Here is a 20831-nt window from a genome sequence, read left to right on the forward strand (position 1 = left end):
GATAAAAAAATAGATAAATTCAGCCCTAAAGAAGCTTGTAGAATGGAAAAAGATAGGTGGAAATAAAATCTCTGCAGCTCAGTTTTTCTGAATTTTTGCTATTCTGTTGTAAAAATATGTATTTGCGATATATTTTTAAAAAGCACCAAAGAAGTAAGTGATAGAAAAATGATAGAAGACTATTTTCTGTCCTAGAACCAGAAATCCTTTCTTCTGCACATCATGGGGAGTTATTTTTTCATCTGTATTTTAGACTATCGAGTTGGGCGGCTTGGCCTCTGCATATCCTTGCCATCTCTCTTTCCACGATATGGTACTATAAATAGAAGGAGACAGATTGAAGAGCAGTGAGGCATGCATAAATTTAGAGCCAGGAGAAGAGTGAGATTTTGTTAAGGAATGATCCGTAACAAGTATTTTATTTTACATTTCACATTATTGTTTTCCATGTTGCTTTCTCTTTCATCTTACATTAATAAACAGATCTGAAATACGATTTACTGTATTAGATGACTTGCCCATAGCAGCACCACAGCTTTCCAAACATAAACCTATCTATTTTTCAGAGGGGCTAAGAAATTTGCCATCAGAAAGGGATGAGCTCACGGTTGACATTCTTTGCTTCTTAGTCGGGTGACACATTTTAGATCCATTACATTTGGATGAAAGATGAACATGTGGGCTTGCGAAATGTGGTAGAGGCAGGCTGAATACCAGGAGAATGCCTAAATGGCAGTGGTGACAACACCCTAGGTTTTTCTTTATATTATCTTATATTATTCTAATCTATAACAAGCCCAAGATCTTATGATGTTAATTAGCTAAATTAATTTATGTGGAAAGGATGATTCATAATTTTAGTTTTGTATATCTCCTTACCATTGGTACATTTTCCATGTTGTCAAAAATTTCCTAAACATTTTATAAACCGTCATCTACTTGGTGCTTTGTGACGCCTTTGTGACCTGCTGGTTGAACGTTTCGTTTTCATTTTAATACATCCATTGAATCAACAGCACCCATTTGAAACAGTCTGGCTTTGCAGAGCATCCACTGTAAGCTGGAGGAGACTCTCACACCCCGACGGCACTTTCCAGATGAAGTAAGGCAACTGAATTATCAGTTAAAGTAGCAGCTACGCTTCCATAGCAGACAGGAAACCGGATGCTCTCAGGTCCTGCCTTCTGTCCTGCGCAACCGGAAACATACCTGGGGTGCCCCCAATTTTCTCCAGATCATCAGTGCTGCCAGGAGAAACTTGAGTGCCTGAGGAGTAAACACATTTTTCAGAGGCAAAAACGAATCCTCTCCTCATCTATTAAAACCTCATCTTCACTACTGAAATAAAGTTTTCAAAGGAGTTAAACATCAAGAAAAACTAATAACATGGAACTCCAATGGAACACTGATACTGCTGCTTCTACTTTTTCAAAAAACTGATGATTATCTTCGTTTGAAATAAGAGCTAAGTCCTTCCCCTCCCCTTGCTCCAAGGCTGCTACCCCCCCAAACAGCTGTGGATTCATAAAAGGAAAAATAGTGCCTAGAGTTGCTATTTTGCAAGTTTCATAATTTTGAATATGTTATGTATTGATTGATGTGGAGTCTTCTCCATGAAGCTGCAGGGCTTCAGGAGTTTTGGAACCTGTGTGGCAGTGTGGCGGCAGGCCATCGTGGGGCAAACTGGAGGCAGATGGTGCAGGTGATGCCTCCACACCTCGTCTCAGGCTCGTTGGGAGTTAGTCTCACCCAGGGGCTTCAGAAATAGTCAGGAGTTTATCTGCATTGTAATACGGACTCTTGAAGAAAGCCCTTTAACTCAAAAGAAATAAACTTAAGTTGATGTTGATGTTTTAGGAATATTTGCTAGATATACCCCAATTAAATCACAGAGATGCTTAATCTCTCAAGTACAGAAGAAAATACGTTAACTGAATTTATATGTGCCCACAGGAAAACAGTGTGGTCGAATAATTCCCAAGAGTATAGATCATATTTTGGCAACTTCTGTGTTTCAATGTTGCCAACATCCTGTACATTATCAACACACATAAATTACTAAAAACTTTATTCTTTTATTCAATGGATAACCACTGAGTCATGAACTGTGCAAGGTACTGGGACTTAAAGAACAAGACAGAGATGGTCTTCCAGGCCCTTCTAGGAACTGACTGAAGGCCAGTGGGAAGGAGCAGAGATTTCCTGGGGAAAAGTGGCCAGAAAGAGGCCTGAGCAAGTGGGGCCAAAAAGAAACGCAGGTTAATTCATCAAATGAAATAAAGTTGGTACTTGCCGAACGGTTACCCCCAGATAAGGCAAGATTCTCCCTAAATCCCCCTCAGCCTGCTCTGCCCCCAAATTCTCACATATGTGTGGATGAGTTTTAAGTCACATAATATATGTTTCTCGAAGCACACAGAATGTGTCTCATTCTATAGCAATACCACTGAAGTGCAATCAAGGTTAAATAATAATAAATAATAACACATCCAGAGCCATTAATCTACCACACCAATACTTGTCAAGCAAAACAATTACACGTTTTATTACCTGGGCTAGTAAAAGTGTCACTTTTATGAAGCATTACATATTATATCGTGAAGATTAGAAATCAAACATCCTCTCTGAGTTATATCATCTTGCCCACTCACCTGGGTGGCAGCCTAGGGGATTTCACAATGTCCTCGATTACCCAGCAGGGGCGCTGTTGGGAGATCTCACACAATTCACTCAATTTACAGACCCGAAGGAGCAAAGAATTCGACTACGTCCTTAAGCCTTCTTGGGAAGCTGATAAAGCAAAAAAGATTGGTCTTTTTTCTGGAGAGAACATCTCCTTCCTTGAGGAACTGGGGCCAAGGCTATCAAAATATCAAGGGTTCCCCACTGACAGTTTTGTCTGGCTCTACAAACTGAGGAAGTTAAATTGGAGTCTCCTTTGTACCCTGAGTCAAGTAGCTTTTTCTGAAGCTCCAGGGTCTTACTAGGTGGCACAGGATGGCTATTTGAAGACTCAGACCATCCCAGGAGAATGGCAGCTGTCAGCCGCGTAAGCAGACAGGGATAAGGGGTCTGGAGAAGGCTGGTGTGGTTGCACACACAGGCGCTGACTTTATATTCATTGTCTGAGCGTTATTATTAGTAGTCCTTCCTTTCACTCTCCAAGGTTTCCTAGTTTGGAAAATAAACTATGTATTTCCCTTATAAACAGAAGAAAGAAGGCTGTTGACTTCACCCCAAATGACCAGGACTTAATATATCTGCAAAACAGATATTCAGGTACAAGAGCATACCCAAAGGATCTTGCTCCCACTGCAAAATTTTCTGAGCGAAGCCCACTTCTGCACTTCCACTGAGGGCAATGCAACTTCCTTGTGCACATTGATAGATGGTGGTCATTTTCGTAAGCACCGCTTTCAAGCATGCAGACCAGCCGTATCTTGGATCCTCAATATATTGCTGCCCACTGGAAAATATAAGCTCCCTGAGGACGGGGGCTTTTGTGTTCTGTTTATTAGTGTATCTCTACCAGCTAGAATAGCCCATGGCATGGGGCAGTGCTCAATAAATACTTCCAGAATAAGTAATTCAAGAAGCCAATGCTGTCCTTCATGACTCTTCAGGGGACGATGTCACATGTTAATATAATATTAAAAGAAATGACCTTTCTTTTATAGGTTACTGCTTTTTCATTGTAACACCCAAGTGATCATGTTACCATTTTGTGTGTGTGTGAGGAAGATTGGCCCTGAGCTAACATCTGCTGCCAATCTTCTTCTTTTGGCTTGAGGAAGATTGTCGCTGAGCTAACATCTGTGCCAATCTTCCTCTGTTTTATGCGGGACATCTCCACAGCATGGCTTGATGAGTGGTGCTAGTTCCGTGCCCAGGATCTGAACCTGTGAACCCCAGGCCCCAAAGCGGAACATGAGAACTTAACCACTATGCCGCCCTCTCCCATGTTGCCATTTTAACTTCAAGAAATCATACATCCTTTCTTCTGATCCTCTTTTTCTGTCTCTCTGGTGGATCTTTTTCTAGAAACCACAAGACTTCCAAATAACTAATTTACTGCAATAATACCATTTTTCATCACAAAGAGAAGTTGCCTAGAACTCAATACGAAGACTGTCTCATCCCTTCCCCTGTGTTTAGTCACCTGTTGGAACTAACACCAGGGATCTTTTTCTGGATGGGGAAGAAATCTGGGAACAAAATAAAATGTGTTCATGATGCCTATTCATTTTTATCTACTAAGACTCAGGTTTATTACCTCTGCCAGATGCAGGGCCATAACCGTCAATACTAAATGTAAATGCATTTCTTGGAAAAATGGAAACTCACATCAAAACATGACTGATTTAGCTGGATGTTGGAGTTTTCTTTTCATCTTCAAATGTTTACATTCCTTCACTTTCCCATGTTCATCCCATGCAAGTCCTCTAAGGGTGCAAGTCCTCAACAAAAGCATTTTTCATTTAGAATATCTTTCCAGAGTTAAAAATGTCTGGAGGATCACAGAAAGATCTAGTCTGGCCTTAACTACAGATAACAATGGATATTTACCAAAACTACAGGTCATGATCGCGGTCAGCAGGGTCTGACTTAAGTGCATTTCTCCCCTACAATTCTCTAGCCAGAAACACAGTTCATCTTCTTTTTAACAGTCTGGCCACAAAAGACTGGGATGGAGATTAGCAAAAGAATGTGAATAAGTGCGTCAGTTTGGAAGATATAGTTTCCAGGTGTCAGAAACTCAGCTGGAGCTAAGAAAAGATAAACCAATGAATTCTCAGATTCTAAATAAGAGCTGAACAGCCAAACTCCAACAAGGGCAGAGGTTCGTGACGCATCGGGAACACTTGAGAGCAGGGACTACCAGCAGAGACCTCTGGACACTGGCTCCATTGCTAACCCTGCTTTTCTGCTTATTGGCTTCATTCTCCTTTCTCACTGCCAAGGGGTTTTCTCCACATGGAAAGGAAACATGACATCATTATCAGGGAAATGAGTTACTCTGACTGGATCCAGGTCATACACACACACACACACACACACACACACACACACACACACACATACACACACACACGATTGGGTATCTCAATAAATCTTCTGTATAAGGATGGCTGACTAGAGAGTGAGCATACAGCTGTGGTTGGGAAGGAAGTAGTAGTCACTCATATTGAGAGAGGGGAATGCTTGGTGTTTTGTAGGTCACAAACAACACAGCCCGGCTGTGAGAGTCACACCAGCCTGTAATTAGTGGGCCCCACAGTGAGCATTTTGTATATTAGGGGCTACTCTTTTTTTCTTTCCCAAGGTTTTGATAACCAGGCAATCAGTGGAAATGTTGAAAGTCACAATGGTTGGAAAATAGCCAGACTGCAGAGCACAGACTTTTGTGTAACTAGTGAGTAAACGGGCATATATAAACTTGGAAAAAATTGGCCTTGAAGGAAAATATTGACCTTGAAGGAAAAAGTAAGAAAACTAATGGCTTGAAAATATCCATAGGCAGATGGATAGGAGCCAGTGGGATAGGATTTAATAAAGGCACCAGGTGCCTGAGGAAGTGAGAGGGAAGAAAATGTTCACTTCTTATTCTGGGTGGAAGTGAAGAACATGATGAATAAGACCAGAAGTTTTGAGATGGAAAAGAAAGTTCTAAAATAACTTACTGAGTAGATCTCAGCCTCGATAGGTAATCTTCCACAACAAGTGGAGAGGATCAGAACAGGATTGGCATTGGAGGGGAACAGAGAAGCACCAAGACACCATGAGCAATGTGCTGGGTGCAGTGATCATTTAAAGGTGAAGAAAGGGTTGCTGAACGCGTTGTAGGGCCAGCTAAGAGCAGGCCGTATGAGTTGGTGGTGGAACTGGCTGCGTGCTGACTCTGAGCGGTGATGGTGTAGGCATTACCTTGATGCTGTGCTTGATAATGGTAATTTATCCATAGGTTTAAGATGAAAAGATAATTCTGATATTCTAATATTTGAAATATTTAGACAAGGTTGATTCCTTTTATGGTTTCTTCTGAAACTGTACCTGAAGTACTACATGTTAGGAACAAATTCTGCTGTTCATTTATTGTCCTAGAGTGCCGAAGATCCCACTATGCTACTATTTCCATGTTTTAATCTGTAAGAATTTCATCTGATTTTATAGATTTAATGAGATTCAGAGAATTGTAGAAATGCTCAAATATACAAGTACCCAAATTCCAAATAATTTCACATTAATCCATCATATCAACGTATATGATTAAGTGTTGCTCAGTGTCTTAAAACATGAGCTCTGAGCTAGGAAAGAAAAAATAAATGAAGATTATAATAACAAGACTCGAGATGGATCCATTCAACTGTCCTTCAGTCAGGCTCCCTACATCCTTCATCAAATTATGTCACACTCACGCTGACATGAGAAAGGAGACGTTAAATCAAGCAGATTTCCTGCTTTGTTAGTGGCTAGAAAAATATATCAGATTTTAAACCACACATATATTAAGTTGATACGTTTCTCTTTCTTTTCCACCTCTAAACCAGAATATAGAAGTTGTATAGTAATTAACTTTATTCAAATCTAAACATCTAGTGTTTATTACTAAGAATTCAGCCCAATAGAGACTTTAAAACTTGCTTGACTCCATAAAGTCTAAGATCTGAGTCCTGCTTTGCTTTTTAAATCTCTAGATCTGGTCAGTGGACTCTCCTGGATAGAAAGGGGGCTTTTAAAATTTGAACGGAATGTTTAGACCTTGGAAGGTAAGGTCTAAATTTCCTCAATAATTTAAGGAGTTTCACTAATTCAAGTTTTTGAAAACCTGAACCCACCTAACATCAAAGAATCAGTCCTCTTATAATTTTCACTGCGACATCTTCTATCTGTCTCACAGTAGAGATGATCACTAAATGAAGTAATAATGACCAGTTACTATGGAGGAAAGAGAAAATGCTTTGGCTTATGGAGAAAAATTATTAAAAATCAGTTACAATTTCAAATTGTCCTCATCAGAAATTGAAAAAGTCCTAAATGAAAATGTAGGGTGACTGATATTCCCTGAAAAAGACTATAAGCCCTCATTCAAAAACCACAGATTTGGTGACTTTTGCTGTATTTCATACGGATCCCAGGGCAGAACCAAATGAAAAGAATAGGATATCTTTTATCCTGACTTAGCCTCTAAATAAAAATGGTTTTGCCACACTGCCAACGTCTATGGCAATCTCATAAATTTAAAACTGCTGTGACCTTTCCTTCAGTTTTCTTCCTTAAAATTCTTACTTTAATTTTAGTTCGGTGTTAATTTAAGCTAACAAGATTAAATTCATTGGAGTCTGAGAGGGGTAATTTTCATTAACTGTTCCAAGGAAAGGAACTCTGACCATGTGGAGATTTCTGCATGACTCACCTGTGTCATTGCCTCCTTGCACAGGAGCCTGAGATGTAAGAGTAATTGTCCTGCCTTTGCAGCGATGGTTTAAAAAATTACTCACAATATTGAATAGAATATCACCTTGAAGGGCACAGATGTATCATAAAAAGAAAGAAAAGAAAGAAAGAGAAAGAAAATCCCACAAATCAGGACTCAGGTGGGGAGAGACGACAGGGGAAGGGGCGCTGCTGCCACAGAGAGGATGTTCCGACAGACCCGCAAGCACGCCACAGCTCGGCAGGCGGGGCTTTTCTGTTCCGGGAGGATTAAACAAGGCTGGAGAGGGCCTGACGGAGGGACCAAGGGGACGAGGAGGCGGAGGGGGCAGTGATCCGACAGACCAGAGAGTGTTTCGCCCTGAGCTCAGCCCACTCTTAGGAGATGCTGCTAAGGAGGGGGCCGCTCGTTCAGGCTGAGGGTGGGCCAACGTTCAGGGGTCTGGCGGAAGGAGAGAAGCTTAAGCAAAGTTTGATCAAGTCAGGCTAATGGGCACTTGGCTCCAAATGATTAGTGGAGACAAAACATTAATGAGGCAAAGAGTGAGCGTTTGGAAGAACCCAGGGAGGTGTCCCTGAGAGTCTTGTCTTAGTCACATGGGAAAGGCCGTCATTTGCAATAAGCTGTTTACTGGAACACGAAAGAGTGAGAGGATGTCTTAACCATAGCTGTTTCTAGGATCCCAGGGTTTGCGTAAAGTTCAACATTGCTAGTACATCGGTGTAACAATCAGGGTTTTTTTCTCTATTACACGTGAGGCAGCAAACACTTCACAGAAGCTTCTGCTGTCTGATACGCAGGATTCTAAGACGCCCCCAGATTCCTGCCTCCTCGTGTACACACGCCGGTTAATCCCCTCCCCTTGGGAATGGGCAGGGCTGGCGATATGGGATAGCGTTCACAGGTTAGCTTACTTTACATGGCATGAGATTTTGCCGATGTAATTAGGTCCATAATCAGTTAGCCTCTTCCCTCCAGCAGAAAAAACGATCCCATGGATCATAGTTAACATAAATCTACCCCCTAAGCAAATCCCTATCCACTGGCTACCCTGCAAAGCCAGGCAGCGCAACACAAACGCTCATCCAGTGCTGACGTGGATTAAGCTGAAACCACAAGGTTGGGCACAGATTGAGCTACTTGCTTCACACAGCAGCGAGAATTCCTCCTCTGAACTTCCACCAGGTCTTTTGTATCACTCAACCTCACACAAAATGTGAGTGAGACACGTTTTTAAGTTCTTGAGCATGGAGTTACCAAAAGCGGGAAGGAAAGGGCGCTCGTGGAGTGGGGCACAGCCAGCTGAGCATAAGTTCTTCAAAACCTTCCTCTCGGGCTATGTGTCTCTAGGCAAGTTCTGAACTTCTCTGCACCTCCCGTTCTTGACTGCAAAGTGGGGACATGATACTACACTCTCATGAGGTTATGAGAATAAATGAGATATTCTGTTTCTATGTACAATATCTGTACATATAGATATATAGATATAATATCTATAACTGCTCGTTGCAATTTACAAAGAAGCCTTATAAAGAAGTGATAAAGAATTTTAGTTTTGTTTCTGTGGTTTGTGTTAAATTTTCTCCCTTGATTCGAATGTGCCCTTAGCTGAAAATTTGTGATGTTTTGTACTGTTTCTGCTAGTGGTCGTGTTTTGATTGGTTACTTTTGGATTTTGCTTTTACATTTTTTCCTTTATTTTTTGTTTTTTAATTCCAGTAGAGATGTAAAAAAAAAAATTTAGAGTTAGAGGTTTACTTTTAAACCATTTCACTCATAAAATGCTAAGTTTTATGCAAGAATAAAAAAGAGCACCCTTAGTTTAAAGGCAATAACGAGACAACAAAAGAATTTGTCAGGTTGCTGAGGGGACTTACGTTCTGAGGTAAAAAAATAGAACAGTCTTATGTTAGAACAGGATGGATTTGACTGGATTTCAATGCCTGAGCTGTTAGGACAAAGCAGACATAATTGTTCTTATAACTAGAATTTTGATCGACTTAAAAGTACAAAGGTAAAAAAATAAAATTTGAAGAAAATTTTTCCATAAAGACCAGAAAAATATTCCCCCTAACTTCTATTCAGTTGGCTAAGAATGCTGCGTGTTTTCCCCGGGAGGCGTGGTGGGGGTGAGTGACCCAGGGAAGCCTTCTCAAGGGGATTTGTGGGTTCCAATATGGTTCCCATGGGCTACATGAGCTTTGCTATTCAATTTAAAAATTTGTCTGTCCATTCAATCTTCCAGATAAACATACGAACAGTTGTATCAATGGTAAATTCCAGAAACTTTTTTGGATTTTGTATTCAATATTAAATAACAGCTACGACCAGCTGGTTCGTGCTTGGTCCCCAAAAGCCAAGGAAACCCCTCTAATTGAAAGAAAGATCTATGGTCTTAAAGTAGGCACTGAAATCCATATATCATTGAAGGGTTCTCCCTTAATTAATTAGAGAATTGAACAATTTAATGCAAAAGAGAGTTTGGAGATTAAAAATGGCCAGCATCGTATATGCTAGTTGGATGTGCAGATGTATGAGGGAAAAACAACAACAGAGGGACAAAGAAGGCAGAGGGAAAGCAGTAAGGAGCCGCGCCTGGGGAATTGTCCTATTTCAGCCATGCGGCACCCTTGCTGTTTCTAAGGGTAAAACGCCTTTCAGGGCTTAACCTGAGAGAGCAGTCCTGACATCCCGTTCTCCATATGCATGAGGATGAATCCACAGTCATGTACCACATCTGTGATTAGAAAAGGGGAGTCCAATATTACATCAGCATCGATGGGAGTATTTACGGGCTTGGTGGTCAAAGCCCATTTGTATGTGTGTGTGACAATACGTATGACATTCTGGCCACAGAGCCTCCAATCCAGGCATTTCATCCCAGCATTTTCTTGCTATGGATGAGCTATGGGTGTCGCAGGCAGAATAATTTATTAGGGGTGACAAAACCCTGATCACAACTTATAATGCCCAAGTTTATTGTCTATGCAGGCACCTTCAGTTATGATTATGCAATTTCAGAGTACTTTATAATTGAGTTTCAGATGAAAATCCTTGTGGAAATGATTCATCATTTTACTGAACTAGATTTCTATTTTGTTTTTCTTTTCTTTCCTCATTCTCACTAGAGTTCTTCAGTTTCTCTCTACCTATATTTTATTACACTCCCCACTGCTATAAACTAATGCTCCTAGTTCATTTTTCAGCTGTTCCATTAATTTGATGTTGACTCCTTATTCAGATTCCCTAATAAAAATGCTAATTATGACCATATCTAATAGCGACTGCTGAGGCACCCCACCAGCTCCTTCCTACCTCCAACTGGACCAACTCACATTTATCATCAGGGTTTGGTTTGTCAGCCAGATTGCAGTATTCCCAACTGCTCTTCTTCAAGCCTGCTCAACCCAGAGTGGGAAATAAATTCAATTCACAAGATATTCTATCAATTATTCTAGCAAACCTCAGATGCTGAGGCACACTCTGTTTATTTATTTATGGAATACCATTGGGAAAGAATAAAAGCTGAAGATGAAATCAAATTTATTCTTACCTGTTCTGATAATCACTGTACTTATTGCTTCTATATGTATAGATTTTTCTATAATCATCTCCCCTAATATTAAGTTCACACAGTACCTGTCTTTCATGAAGCTGCAAATAATTCTATGCTGCGTGGAATTGTCTTTTGTCATCTCCAAAATTAATTCACAAAATGTGTTAAAACATGGAACTGATCTCTTGACTCTATTTAACATTCTTGAGAATTCTTGTTATTTTCCTAAAAGCCATTTTGACAAATTCTTTCATGCTTTAAAATAATCAAAAGATGTTTTTGCTAATGGATTTAATGAGCACAACCCACTTACTTTTAAAAAGTCTTCATGTTCTCTAGACAATCTTTGCCTTATTAGAAATTTTTCTTCTTTCAAATTTTACTTTAGTCATCCAGACATTGTTATCTATTTCATTTTTCAAAAAATATGTTCTATTTTGGAATGATAGTTAGACTCTGGACAAAGAAATCACTGTGCTCCAAAGGAAAGATAAGCTATGAAAGGAAATTTTAATAGAATTAGCTTAAATAATGAGAAAATTTGCGGAAAATTCTTGGCTTGTTGAAATCAGAGAACCTTGACTTTTCTTATAAGGTTCAGAGTCACTCCATTTTTTTCCAACTGCTTTCTTCCTTTCCCTCTGATTACCCAGAGACAAACACCTCTTTTCTATCCCTATTGACCTGCCTGGAGGCTCCCTGTGAGGGTCAGTTTGGGTCCACATCAGGTGTACTCCATACGGGAATCAATTCTATTAACGCAACTGAGTCTTTTGCATTGTGCTGCCATCAGAACGATTTGTTGTTCAACCCACAACTACAAACAAAATAGTTCAGAAGAGTTGTGACACCAGAAACTCAAAAGCAGCTCTGGTTTTTCCCTCTCAACCGTTGTCTTCTCTCACCTAAGCTTTGAGGATATAATTCTGGCCCAGTATCAGCCATCCTCGTTTTGCAAGAATTCTAGTTAACACACCTTGGTCAAATAACAGCAGTCTTGCACCGACGCCGTTCAAATTTCAGGTACCATATTATAAGAACCGTGAGTAATCGCATGCAGTACAAATTTCGTGCTAGCAATTCAGTCCACAAATCACCAGGTGGATAACAGATGTGCTTCATGATCAGTGACCAATCACATCGCTTCTTTCGAAGTCTGTTGGTGATAGGTCGCTGCATGTTCCCATTCGGTTCACTGCAGGAAAGCCTGTGCTTGGGTTGCCTCCTTGGCTCCCAGTTTTAAATATGCATGACTTATTATGAAAGTGGATAATGGAAGAGGGACTTTGCCAACAAAAATGAAGGTACAGCAAAGAAACCAAAAGTGGTAACACTGGGAGAGATCTTCGACTGGAACTCAACTGGAGTCATAGCCGACTGTGGGAATGCTGACGCTGCCACCACTGGGGAGGCTCCAGATACGCAGCCAGAGAACACAGAGAGGTGAAACTGTCGACGTGTGTGAAGAAAATGGTTGTGAAGAAACAGATGACCATGTCACAGAGAAAGCAACGCTGGCACAAACTTATTCCTGGGGATATTTTACAACACCGAAAGAGAAAAGGGTAAAATGTTGGAAACTGATCCAAACTTAAAAAGTCTGACAGTTGGCCAAGGGTGGAAAGATGCTCAGTTCCTGTCACAAGTTAGAAGACAATAAGGCAATCACTGTTCAAACTACCCTTGATGAGTTTTTTACAAAAAATGACACTTTAATTATTAATGTTTCTAATATTTTAAGTAGCAGTGTATAAGTAAGTAGTTTTACTACTTGAAAACATTTCCCTAAATACTTAAAACGAATAGCAAGAGAGTTTTTAATGTTTTGACAACAATTTCTAATGGTCACGAAAGAAACATAAGTTTCCATTGATTATTAAGATTACTGTGCATGGTTTCAGCTTGCACAGCCATTTAATGTTCCTGTACTTCTGTGCAAAGAAAGGGCTGCTTGTAACAACAATTAAAAAAAAAACTTTAACACCAGTAGCTAACACGGACCTGTAGTTTTCTACTAGTGGTTTATTTCCAAACAAAGGAAAGAAGGAAGAGATTTCCTCCTTCACTGGGCTTTGATTACATCGGCCCTATGGATATTCGATTTTCGTATTTCAGTGTAATATGACATACTCCCTGTTTAATTCCCCACATTTCTCCCCCAGAAGCTTGATCTAAATGCTGTGCAGGTTCTGGTTTTCTTCCTTCCTGTACAGAACTCAAGTAGCTTGCACTTCTGGAAACAAAGTTGTGTACTGTTCCCACGTGAGTGCAGATGTCTGCATCACCCGGGAAACCAAAGATGTGATTCTTAAAGGAGCTCTCGAGGGCTTACAATCGCCCGAGTTCTGCTGGATGCTGGTGCTGAATTGTGCCAAGAGAGCTCTACACACACAGGTTTGAGCCCAGCCCTGGCTCTGGAAAGACTGGAAGAGCTTTAGGCAACTGGAGGGAAAAAAGAGCTCAGAGGGAGTTGGTGCAATCTTTTTCTCAAATTTGCAGATTGTCTAAATTAAACTTGCCACTCAAAGTATGAACACAGATTGTCTCTTGTTTATTCAGAGACTCATAATGGCCCCAAAGAGCAAGTGATTGCCAAAGGGACAGAGTGACTAGAACAGAACAAGAAGTTCCTACCCTACAATACTTTTTATTCCAAAGAATGTTATTTGGAACCGCCAATACATTTCCTCCTACTGTCAGCGCTGCAGAGGGCGGCAACGCCAGCCCACCAAGACCTACTTAACTCAGGGGGCCATTCAACTAGTGCGCCTCCTCACATGGCAGTACCCTTCGTTTTTCTACAGATTATTTATTCAACAAGTCACAATAGAGAATCCAGCCAGCACACAGGAGGGGGTAAAAGTCTACAGAAACTGTCTTTAACTTGCAGTATTTTGATTCGGAAACCCAGATACACAATAAAAAACCTCCCTTGCAGTTCTACCACCTGTGGAGAACTCTGTTTAATATTGTGATGCGTGTTATTTGAGACTTGTTTCTGTACAAACGTATATACGTGTGTGAATGTTAATTTTTAAGCAAAGCATGATTATACTACGCATTTTGTTTTGAAGCCTGCTTTCTTCACAGCATATTACAGATATCATGGCAAGAAATATGTATCTACATTTTAATTGTTAATGGCTTTACTCATTATACTAGTGAAGCTACCTTGACAATCGACCTTTATTTGGGGCCTCTGGATTATTTCCTTCTTTTTGTATTATAAATATATATACACGTATATCATTGAATATCTATCTTCACATAGCTGTTTCCTTTGGATAAATTTGTAGAATTAAAATGTTAAGTCAAAGAGAATGCCATATTTGATGATTTTCACATATAGCTTCACAAATTGCTTCCTAGAAAAGTTGTACTATCTTGCCTTCCAACCACGTGGTATCTGTGCCCAGTTCCCCCACTGCTGTCAACCTCGTCTGTAAGCTTCATAAATTTGCTAATCTGATGGGTAAATGACGGCACCTCCTTTGTCTTCAGCTGCATCTCTTACTGCTGCTGAGATGGAACATTTTCCACATGTTTCCCAGCCATTACTAGTTCTTTATTTACAAGTGGTTTTTTTGTTTGTTGGTTGGTTTTTGAGGAAGATTAGCCCTGAGCTAACTGTTGCCAATCCTCCTCTTTTTGCTGAGGAAGACTGGCCCTGAGCTAACATGCATGCCCATCTTCCTCTACTTTCTATGTGGGACACCTACCACAGCATGGCTTGACAAGTGGTGCCGTGTCTGCACCTGGGATCCGAACCCGAGAATCCCAGGCTGCCGAAGCAGAACATGCGAACTTAACCACTGCGCCACGAGGCTGGCCCCTACAAGTGTTTTCTTTTCCTGTCCTTTGCCCATTTCCCTATTAGAACTTCGACTTTTTTATTAACTGATACATTTATATCAAAAACAGTAACACATATGTGCTACAAAAGCCTTTCCTACTTTATGGTTTGTATTTTAATTTGGGGGGATATTAATTTTCCAATAAAAATTATTTTTGGTTCGTGAAATGTTTCACTCTTCTCAAAAAATAGTTTGTACATTTGGTGGTATGTTGTGAATAGCATTCTTTACCGCAAGATAATATAAATATCACCTACATTTTTGTATAGTATTTTATGGTTTTGCTTTGAATATTTTATAACAATATTTATATAAAAATTACATATTTACATTTAAATCTTATTATCTGGTACAAGGTTTCAGGTAGAAATCTAATGCTATTTTTCTCTCAAACAACTGTTCCTATACTATTTATTAATACCATACAATTAAGTTTTCATTTCAGATGTGTTTTTTTCATTATAGGAAAAAAATTCTAATTGGTTAGTTTTTAGACTTTCTGTATCTTTCCTGAATTTTCCTAATTTCTTCCCTTTAGTTCCATATTTTTCTATAGACTCATGAAAATATTAATCACAGCTTTTTTTACATCTTTGCTAATTTCATCATCTGGGTTCTGTTTCTATTAGCCATATTTTTCTCTTGACTATGAATTACATTTTTCTGTTTCATCGTGTCTATAAATTTTTTTATTGTATAGTAAACATGGTAGATAATACATTGTAGAGCTTTTTAAGCCGCTATTATCTTACAGATTTTTGTTTCTTCAGTTAAATGCAGCTGAAGCCGGTACTACCTAATACAATATGTTTACTTGGGCTTGTTTCCGAGCTATCCAGTCCTATAGATCTACCTGCCCATTTGGCTTCCGCTGCAAAACTGTGTGGTCTTCTTCTGAAGAATGTTGTTTTGTTCCAGCAAAAAATTACGTTAGTGCAGGACCCCTCCACAGTGTGGGGGCGTGGTTTCAGGCTTTGTGAGGCGGCCCCATCTTAGTTCCGCGCTCACTCCGCAGACGGGGCCCGCTGGGTTCCAGGGAAAGCCTGAGGCGTTTCCCAAATACCATTAAATTGGTGGGAATCGAACTCCAAACTCTCTCCAGTATCCAGGTAGCTGCTAAAATCTCTGTGCAGCTTTTTTTAGCCTTCCTGCTGCTGTTGTGCCCTGGGGGTTCCTTGGTATCTTGTTCCACATGTGCAGTTCTGGAGTCAGCCAAGGATGAGAAGCGTTTGTACCCAGATATAGGGGCTTCCCTTTGTGTCTCTTTTCCGAGATTTTCCCCTCACTTTCTAGCAAGATGGCCAGATCTACTTGCAAGGAAGCATGGGAAATGTCTGTATTCCAGGTGCCATGGATTCAGCTAACTGGTGGTCACCTTCAAATGGTAATATGTTAACATGTATTTCTCTATCAAGGTAAAAAAATAAGCTTTGTTTATTGATATCCACATGTAAAGTGAAAGATTAGTATACTTTTACTTCTTCTTCCCATCCAAGTTTCTGCTGAAATACTCTCTCTTTTTTTAAAAAATCCAGATGATCATTATTTCTTTTTCCTTTTTGGATAGTACATGTCTTCTAATTCAATAAATCATATTTTGGCAATTACTTTAAGCTATTTTAACAATATTAGGCTATATTTTCCCCATTTCTAATTTTTAATTAACATTGTCCTTGGTGTAATAATTTCAGGAGAGGTAAGCAAATAGAATATTTTTGAGCTGTAGCTTATCTGTGAATGTCTTTTTTGTCCTGTAATGAACAATGGCTTTTCAGGGACTGTAGTTTTTTTTTTGCCATAACTCTGTTGACATTTCTTCGTTCTCTTCCGGCATTTAGTCTTGCAGAAGACAGGTATGACAACAACAGGTGTTGTCTTTCACAAGTTTTTCTGACTGGACACTTGAAGGATTTCTCCTGTATTTTTGAAATTCAATTGACTAGACTATGTCTCTTTTCATTAATTTTGCTTGCTATTTTATGGGCTCTTAGTATGAAGACCAAGTCTTTTTAAAACTCCTGGAAATAATATTATATATATGCATTTCTTTTTTAAAAAAATTTATTTTTTCTGTGGTTTGTTTAGGTTTTTTTCTTCATTTGTGGCAGTGTTTCCCAAATTTTCCATATCATTAAAATCACTCCATGTTCTTATTTTGAAAAATAGATATACCTAAGTCCAATCCCCAGCATGCTAAACCAGCGTCTCTGGGAAGTGGGTACTGGGGGCAGAATTTTGCCTGAGTCCAGGCAGCTGCTACAGTCATGAACATGAACATTTTTACGTACTTTCTTACTATGCCTATACTTGACTTCCTGGATCCACCCTCCATGTCGTTTATACTGAATTCCTTTATTTTCTTCCTCTCTGACAGTTTCTTAAGTTGCTCTTCTAATTCACTGATCCAGTTTTCTGTGGTATCTCATCCGCTGTTCAATGACAAGTGTTTTTTCAAAATAATCATGAGTCACCTGAAATAAAGCTTTTCTTGTTTCCAATTCTTCTGTTTATAAAAATGCAAGATCACCTTGAATCTTGTGGAGTAGATACGTTATTTTTTTTTTTTTTCAGTTTTGTCATTCTTCTTGAAGAAGCAACTTCCTTGGGGGCCATTTGTCTGACTTGTCTTCTCCCTTTGAACTACTGAATCATTTCATATAGACAGTGATTTTGTTGTACTTACAAATCCACAGAGAGATGAACTTCTCCTCTGTTAGAGATATGTCCGTGTCTTTATGCAGACCAAAATTTCTATAGTTGTTGCCTGTGTGGCATTTATAGTAATTATTCAATGAAACAACTAGCAAGGATACTCACTCCTCACTTGGAATGGATCTCCCTTTGAGAAGGAGGCCTATATCCTCAGATAACTTGGAGATGCTCAACAAATATTATCAAGAAAATAAAAAAGGTTTTCTTCACAGCTATCCCTTACCAAGGATGGAAGGAAACAAGGATAAGCTCAAGACTTCTTAATGTATGCCTTTTATCCTATTTTGATTTTTGAAACATGTGAAAGTATTATTCACTCAAGTAATGAATAAAGTTAATGTAAAATTATATACAATAATTTGAAGGAAGGAGGTAGGAGCAGTGCGGATAGCCCTAGGGAAAGTATTTGCTTTTTTTTTAACAATAAAAATTATCTTCTTTAGCAACAGAACCAAGTGGTCACTCAACTCTAGTTTGTTTAGGTTTTTGGACTGAAAATCAGCTTTTAAGTTTGGGTTTCTGAAAATTCTGTTGTGTTTTTCTCTAACGTGTTAGCTCCTTATTAAAGTCACTATGCCCATTGTTACTTGCCCTGCTCTCTTAAGAAGCCCTTCAGGTTTCAGGAAAGCAACAAGGTCAGGCAAAGAAAACCCAAGAACTTGATTGACACACTTAGAACTGAACAAGTGTACTGATCTCTGCCCGTGCTTCCTAAAGAAAGCCCTTTGATATATAGGTTTTATTATCACCCATGTCAAGCTTCACACATCGTGATGGAATTTTCAAATAGCCATGTACATTCTTAAACAACCTTCCCAGATGGGACAGTGAAATACGGAGAAATAAAGTCCTATCTTGGTTCCAAACTGTATAAATTAAAGGAATATTGATCTTAAAATACAAGTACTGTAAATAATTGAAGCTTTAGCCTGTACTGCCACAGGCATCTTTAGAAGCTTAGTTTTCATAACGCTCTCCCAAGCAAGTACTTAAACAGTCAAGCCCACTAGCTCTTTACAGAGATCGACTTTCTCCACTTATAGACAGATTTCTTTAAGCACAGTTCTCTTTCTTGAGTCTGACTACTCACTCTGGGACAGTGATGACAAAATGCACCATATTATCCAAACACTCATTTAAAGTAACTATAAACACCTGCTACAAGATTAATGCAGGTGCAAAAGTGGCACAATTTTCTTACCGCCTCCTGTTTTTCTGTTATGCACACTAGTCTGGTGTCAAAAACAAAGTGTTCACCGGAGACATGGCAGGATGTCAATTCACTTTCTACCAACACCACCAACACTTTTCTTCTTTGACAGACATATTGGAAATAGTCTTCATTTTATAAAAGTCTCTTTCAGAAGATGATATTTTAAACAAAAAAACTTGGCTCATGGGCATTAGAATTCTTCAGGAGAAATAGTTACAGCTCCTCCTCGTGAAAATATTTGCGGGTTTAAGTTGAAATCATTGAATGAAAATAATGGGAGTATTGATGAATTCAAAGTGGGAGCATCATTGCACATTATTTAGCATAAAACAAAAATAATTCTTTTAGTGATGGACACTTTCTCAGGATGATCTTTTTTAGAAAGAGGGCGGGGCTGGAAATAAGAAGGCCGAACAAACCGCCCCACAGCGTCTCTACACACTGTACTGAGTGTTCACTGAAACCGTTCAAAACCAGCAACTGTTCTAAATTTGTCTGTCACCATTTTGTGACCCTAGATATTTTGCTTCTCTACCACACAGCTTTCACGTCTCATGTAATCGTCTATGCCTCATGGAATAAAATGGTACAATGTATATAAACACTTGAATTGTTTAAAGGGAATATATTTTCACAAGATTTTACCATCTGTTTCACTTAGAAATTACTGGGTTTTTTTGAGATATCAGAGATCATGTTGGAACAAGCCCAATATTCAGCTATTTGCTTAAATTTCCATGCTTGTGTGGCTACAACATTAACATAATTGATAGGATTCTACCATTTGGCATGATGTAGATAGACTAAAAACAAGCTGAATTCTGTAATTTTCTGTTTATCTCAACAATCTCAAGTTCCACACAACAAATGGCTTCCATGTGTCGGTTCAGCTCCCCCCAGCACTTGAGCAGAAATTAGAAGTAGCATGAGAGCTAGGGCTTCTACTGGGACTAAGCCATGGCTGGGATGGGGTCTCTGCATCCCACACACGCAGAGCAGAGTCCCCCTCTTTACTCAGTGCTTCCTCATGGTTTGCATGGATTTTCTGAGTGTTGTCCAGGCCCTACCCCCTGCTGCAGTCAGTACCTACCCTGAGCCCTAGTTCTCTTGATTGAAGCCCTGATGCCCTCCTCGTGAAATTCAGACTCAGTTCTCTCTGCTTGCCTCCCCCAACTCTCCTTCCAGTCAGGCCAAGGCACTGGCTGGAGAACTGATTCAGCCTGAACATCCTGAGAGCGGTGACATGACCACCGACCTCACGATTCATTAATTGATCCAATAATCATCCCAAACTCACCTTCAACTGTTGGTGTTGTCTCATTTCACTGATAAAATTGAAGCAATTAGAAGCTTCAGAGCCCCACCTGCCTCTACACCTACATCCTCTGCCTTCTTGCCTGTTACTAGAAACGAACCATCCCCACGTCCACCTAAAACCAGGCCATCCGTTGGAACACTGGATTCCATCCTTTCTTTCCTGCTCAAGGATATCATCCTAGCAATTCTCTTCTGTCTCTCCTATATCTACACATTTTCTCTGCTAGTCTATTAGCATACACGTGCATAGTTATTTCTCCCATACTAAAAGAACAACAGTCTTTCCTTTATCTGCTGCACAGTAGCACTATATTGCTTTGGTTTCTTAGAGCAAAATTCCTTGAAAGCGTTGTCTTTACTGTCTCCACTTGCCCTCCTCATAGTTTCTTAGACACATTCCAATTTGTCTTTTAGGCTCCACTTGACCAAAACTGTTCTTATCTAGGTCACCTATAACATCCACGTTGCAAATTATCATTTCTCAGTCCTCATCCTCCTCAGCCTGTGAGCAGCATTTGACATGGGTGAGCACTCCTCCTCCTTGATGCGCCTGGAAACTCTACTCTTCAGTGGAAGAGTCATCTGTCATCTGGGATGAGGAAATCCAGGAAATACCTTGGCATTGCCTTCCAAATATATCTGGGATCTGACCATACGCACCGTCTCTATCACTGACACTCAACTGGAGCCACCATCACCTCCCTTTTGGGTTATTGGGATGACCTCCTCACTGGTCTTCCTGTT

General features: G+C 39.7%; 1 long non-coding RNA gene across 1 annotated transcript in view; it reads right to left on the minus strand.

The window, feature by feature from the left end:
- Positions 1-376: 376 nt before the first annotated feature.
- Positions 377-20831, minus strand: part of LOC111769362 (uncharacterized) — a 76393-nt gene continuing 55938 nt past the window's right edge. The window contains exon 4 of the long non-coding RNA XR_002802344.2: positions 377-1266. This is a non-coding gene — a long non-coding RNA (uncharacterized lncRNA). The remainder of the gene's footprint in view (positions 1267-20831) is intronic.

Source organism: Equus caballus, chromosome 20 (assembly GCF_041296265.1).
Source record: "Equus caballus isolate H_3958 breed thoroughbred chromosome 20, TB-T2T, whole genome shotgun sequence".
Lineage (NCBI taxonomy): Eukaryota > Metazoa > Chordata > Mammalia > Perissodactyla > Equidae > Equus > Equus caballus.